This window comes from Aulostomus chinensis, chromosome 19 (assembly GCF_037954235.1).
Source record: "Aulostomus chinensis isolate RoL2024-O1b breed Wild chromosome 19, RoL_Achi_v1.0, whole genome shotgun sequence".
NCBI classification, from domain to species: domain Eukaryota; kingdom Metazoa; phylum Chordata; class Actinopteri; order Syngnathiformes; family Aulostomidae; genus Aulostomus; species Aulostomus chinensis.
Genome location: NC_141338.1, coordinates 20727305 through 20733304, shown reverse-complemented (window position 1 = coordinate 20733304; position 6000 = coordinate 20727305). Strand labels below are relative to the sequence as shown.

Here is a 6000-nt window from a genome sequence, read left to right as displayed (position 1 = left end):
ACAGGTGTTAGGAACCGTCCAGCTGGACCCATTTTAGAATATTTGATCATCAGAATGTTGTTTTCAGCTCTTATTCTTCCACATTGTTTTTCAAAGAGGATGTTCATGAAATATCTAATATCAAATGTGAGTTCCTAACCAGCTACAGGAGCAGCACTGCCTGACTGAGGCGGTTTTATTGAGTCCATCGGTCATGTTTTCCCATAGACAGACACCAGCACTCGTAAGTCAGGTTACGCAAGGAGAGCTGAAGTAGATGCCAAGACCAACAGGCGTGCTGGCGTTCTGGAACAATCCCAGCTGAGCTCTGTCATCCGTCCTCTCGTCTCCGTGTTCTTCCTCCACTCCGAGCCTGGATCTCTCCATTCTCTTTAAATGTTAGGAAACCATCCGTGAAATCGGTCTGCAACCTTTGAAAGCCCTTGACGCCGCATTGATTTAGTGAATCTGGCCTCTACTTCCTGTCCAGCGGGAGCTTCATCTCCTGCACTGGTCGCACCAGTGGACGTCTACCTCGCCGCTGTGACATCACACGTCAGTTGGTTGGGAAGCCTCGAGCTTCATATTTTGGCTCCCACTAATTCGTTTCGTTGTATGAACAGCACGTGACCATATTTGGAGCAGAGGGTGGAGCATGGAAGGTCTGGGTATCCACCTTAGTGCCTGAACGGCTCCGGTGCAGCCCTGGAGGAAGCCTCGCCACTCAGGACACGCGTCACTGGCTGTTCGTAAAAGCAGTTTGAGACGAAAAATTTAAACATCCAAAAAGCAAAACTGACATCTTGAACCGCATTTATAGGTGAAACCAGGTGTTGGTCTGTGCTTTCATGCAATGAAATGCAAAGTTATTAGAAAAACAAGTCTGTGAAAGCTTTGTTAGGTAAAGTGTAAATGTAATTAAAGTGTAATTATTTAGACTTTCAAATGGCTTTTATAAAACAGGCCTATCAGGATCTGGCCTGGAGGTCTCAGGACTGGTGGGGACTGATGTCACTCGGACAGTCGAGAGACAGAAAAGAGACGAGGGAGGTGTTGCTCCTCTCTGCCGTCCTCTCTGCTTCTGGTCTTCCTTTTCCTCTTCATACCTGATTTTATCGGCACAGCAGAGATTCCTCTCTTCTCAGCATCTGTCTTTCTTCTCCTCATCGCTGTCAACACTTTCACATCCCTCTTATCTTCCTCTGGTCTCAAGATGTTAACACCGTCACTCTCACTTGTTCGTTATCTTCTCAAAGCTCTCAGCCACGTGAGTTTCCTTCATCGTGAACTCCTGAAACAAAATCACGACCAGGCGACTGCGAGCACGCCGACAATGATGTTCTGGCAGAAGAATGAGAGCGAATCCTGGCAGGAGAAGGTGGAGCCGGTGAATGATGGTGGTGGTTGTGTTCATGTGCTCACGCTTGCAACAGCAGTCGTGATTATGACTGCACGCATGTTGAAAGTGTCGAGGCAGGAATGACATCCATGTTCATTTACATACATGTTTAAAGAATCACACACACACACACACTGTATACATCATATCTAACCTTGACACACTGACAGTTCTGTATGTTTCAGGCTGCAAGTGGTGAGATATGCCGACAATAATGTAAAGAAGTATATCACACCCACACGTTGTCTACCTGCAATTATGGAGAGAAACGTGTTTGTCACATACGTTGCTGTAATTATGGAGGCCTATTCACACTCCTCTCTACGTGAACACCTAATCAGAAGTCTCTGACAGCTGGCCGTGTGTGTGATTTTCATTGGTAATTACACTCTTCTCAGGGCGATGGGTGATGTTCAGCCCTCCGATTGGTTCAGAGAGGGTTTGATTGGCAGAGGCTCATTTGCATGAATCTTCAAACTCTTCAACTCTGTTTGAGATTTTCCCTCAACATCACCGTGAAGGACGCGCACCAGCAGCGGTCGCCGTGGCTTCACGCACGGTCACGTCTTGCCGTTATTGTCACTATCGTATTTTTATTCTAACCTGTATGTTGTGTTGCGCATCGATTGACAAAAAAAAAGAATCAAAACTGGCTCGTAAGAATCTCAACAAAATGGATGCATTTTCTCAAAAGCAGCAGCTGGTTGAATGAATCTTGTTTTACGAGAACTGAATTAAAGAATATTTGGTTCAGTGCTTCAGACAACAGGAAGTTATTCTCCGCTTACACAAAAATATCCTTAATCCTGTTTTTAAAATAGGAAGTCTGATTTTCTTGTATGTGAACTGTGAAAACTAGGACTCCGATATGAAAAGAGGAAGACAAAAATGATGGGTTCTTTTCCATCAGTCTGAATGATGCGTGTCCTCCTCTGCGATTGCTGGGTCACTGTAAGCGGCTCCAGGCTCTGAGCCCTGAGGAGCTCCGTTCACGCTATTTAGCAGGAATAGATTTGTAATATTCAAGCTTCTAGGAGTGTTTTCTGTTTTATTTTCTTTTGTTCTTTGGAAGTCTGCCTGATGGGGAATTTTCCTGATATTCAAGTACATCCAGGAAAGTTTGGTTACTTTGCTGTAATGCAGATTTTTAGAGCAGGACAAGGGGACGTGGAGGCCACATCCTAACATTGAGACTGAAAAATCTTTGAGTTTGAATTCAAAACTCTCTCTCTCAGATACTCTATTATTGACATCAGACATTTGGTTGCTTGGAGTATCAGGATCTCACACACACACACACACACACACACACACACGTGCTCACGCACACACACGCACACACACACGGTCGACCTCTTGAAAGCTCATTAACAGAACGTTTGAGGTTCTTTTTGTATTTTGCACCTTTGTTTGTGTCGTCTGCACGTCGATGTCCAGTTTGTGCATCAAAGGCCGTCATCAGATGATGAGCCTCCTCTTCTCCTCACAAACAAAACACTTCTCTGCCTCTCGTCGCCTGCTGCTCTGCTGCAGAGGTGCAGCACCCCCTAGTGGTCAGAGGCTCCACTACATGCTGACTGGCCTCCGGGTCTACAGAGAGTATGAGGTAGTTTGAAGGAATCTGTCTGTTTATACTACCAGTACTACTGTCTGTTTATACTACCAGTACTACGAGTAATGTGGTGCTGCCTCTGTAATACTGCTGACGCCTTGTGTCACTAGTACCACAACTCCTGCTACTGAATTTGTTACTACCACACAGGTGTCAGGAGGAATATTACTACTCTTAGTGATCCTGCTGGTTATACAGCAACAAATAAACACAAAACATTCTAAGGGTTACTTTTTTAAAGTTTTTTTTTCTTCATTCTGGATCCTTTCAAGCACTTATACACATCAGAGATGATTTATTTCCAACTCCTGCTGATGCACTCTACACATTTTTGTTTATGTAGTTGTAATCTGAGTCATTTGATTGATTGACTCCAAATGTTACACCTGCTACATTTGAACCCTTCAGTACAAGTTAGTAGTGCTGCAGCTACTACTGCCGTTATTGCTACTGCTACTGGTGTCACAAGTACAGAAGGACCAGTGCTGCTAGTACAAGAGTATCACTGCTAATACACAGAGGCTGCTCCAAAATACAAAATACTTTGATGAATACTGTAGTGTGTGTTTTGAAGGGAAAGATATAATTACCACCTGCTCTTCCTCAACCGCTGAACTTCTCTGATTAAATATCTTGTAGTCATTTCTGGAGTGGATCTGCTGCACACGCCACGTGTCCCGTGTCTGTGACCTGGAGGTTTCCATCATCGCACTTGTGAATGATGAATGCTTGAACCCTCCAAACTGTCTGATATGTCAGGAATCGTGCTTGTAGATCTGCCCCTGAAACAATCATTCTCGTAGATCCGCCCCTGAAACAATCGTTCTCGTAGATCCGCCCCTGAAACCAATCACGCTCATAGATCCGCCCCTGAAACAATCGTTCTCGTAGATCCGCCCCTGAAACCAATCACGCTCATAGATCCGCCCCTGAAACAATCGTTCTCGTAGATCCGCCCCTGAAACCAATCATGCTCATAGATCCGCCCCTGAAACCAAACGTTCTCGTAGATCCGCCCCTGAAACCAATCACACTCGTAGATCCGCCTCTGAAACCAATCATGCTCATAGGTCCGCCCCTGAAACCAATCGTTCTCGTAGATCTGCCTCTGAAACCAATCGTTCTCGTAGATCTGCCTCTGAAACCAATCGTTCTCGTAGATCCGCCCCTGAAACCAATCGTTCTCGTAGATCCGCCCCTGAAACTGATCAGAATTTTGCTTTGAAGCTTCAAACCCTTGTGAATGTCTTTCTATGAAAGTCTGTTTTAATAAAATTTAATTTCCCTCTCATGGACCCCTTAGGGTCCCTGGACACCACTTTGAGAAACCCTGTCTTGACAGTGCTACTACTGCTACAACTGATACTGGCAGTACAAATACTGCTGTAGCAGTGAGCATTACTTCTACTCTTATTAATTCCATCAATACAAGTCTAGAAGAGATAATGGCAGTTAACAATACGTTGCTCTGATGTAAACAACAACACGTGATGGTGTGACTCCTCAGTCACATGACCTCCCCACCCTGACCTGTGTATTTAAGAGAACGCTGGAGTGTGTACTCAGGGAGGGCGTATTCTCACGTTCCAGAGGGTGAGAGCTTTTGTCTCGGCTGCTAGTAGACAGAGATGGCGTGTTGTGTTCACTGACCTCAGGAGATGCAGGCTTTTTGTTAAAGACGTGAAACCGCAACATGTGAGCAGTAAAAGCTTCTGCTCTGTGTTTTCATCAAAATCTCAAACATGGAAGCGTGTCACACACGGTGGATCGACTGTTGACTCGGACGTCTGACTTCCTGTTTTTGCATGTGAGCAGGGTGTCGTCGTGTGTCTCAGGCTGAAGACAAGTTTCAGAGAGACGTTCTTGTCTTACGTCTTCCCATCAACAGTATTTATACCACTAAATACAGGAGACAGCAGTCAACCTGTGTACTACCATTTTATGAGTTTTTAATAATAAAGTTAAAATGACAATATGATAATATCATACAGTAATGATACTAAACAGTGCCAATGAAGTTGACTATAAGAATTTAACTTATTTAATTCTCAGTTCCACTGAAAATGCAGAGAGCTCTGAACTAACCTCGCTCGGGAATAGCGCATGGAAACGTTGTAGTACTGTTGTCATACTTTTCCTTCGTTCCTGCAGCGTGGCAGCATGTGAGCAGTTGCTATCATGGAGGATTTGTAACAACATATCGTGACATTTTGTCATTCTGCAGTTCCCTCCAAATCAGTGCTCTGACCTCTGTGCACATCTACAAAGACCAGTGACACCAGTCCAGAAGTACACAAACGTAGCTCAGTCATGACCATAATTGAATTTTTGATGGTATTTTGGTCCAAAAACGCGATTACATCTTGTGGATTCTAACTGATGAGTTCATTTTTTTGATCTAACCATCACTTTATTTCTGGGTTGTCAGACACTTTCAGATCAAAGGTCGTCAGCAGCAGTTGACCTCTGAGCTGGTGGATCTTCAGGAGAAGAAGAAACAAGTAGAGCAGCAGAGGAACTCCAGCCTGCAGGCGTCCACTGTAAGTGATGAGCTGCTCCTGAGCGTTCAAACCAAACGGCCACGGCGCCAAGCTTGGCTAGTGGCTCATGTTTGGAGACGCTCAATGCATCAGTGCGTGTCGCCCACTATGGTGGAGGATATCATCAATATAGAATATTGTCATCTGAACATAGCTGCTATTGGCCAAATTAGTTGTAAAATACTGGCGTATCAGATATATTATGTATTCCTAAAAATTACAAATGCAAAATAGAGTGTTGACACAGACTGAGGTGTTTGGAGGTCAGATGAAGCAGGAGAGGAGAGAAAGCCCAGCACACACAGCTGATCCACCTTTATTTGATTTGCAGTCTTGCACAAATGAAACAAGACGCTCTCAGAAAGTCAGGCCGTAAAAGGAAGCTCCGTGAGTGACAGCAGATTTGTTTTAGCGAGCGGAATCCACCGATGCACCTCCCGGAGGTGGTGAAGCAAGTTTGGACACCCAGA

At 44.7% G+C, this 6000-nt stretch overlaps 1 protein-coding gene across 2 annotated transcripts in view; it reads left to right on the top strand.

Moving 5' to 3' along the window:
- LOC147244349 (uncharacterized) overlaps positions 1-6000 on the top strand; it is a 51124-nt gene that overhangs the window by 21705 nt on the left and 23419 nt on the right. For both annotated transcript variants that reach the window (XM_086186985.1, XM_086186986.1), the window contains exon 4: positions 5419-5530. The gene's annotated coding sequence lies outside the window, so the exon portion shown is untranslated. The remainder of the gene's footprint in view (positions 1-5418; positions 5531-6000) is intronic.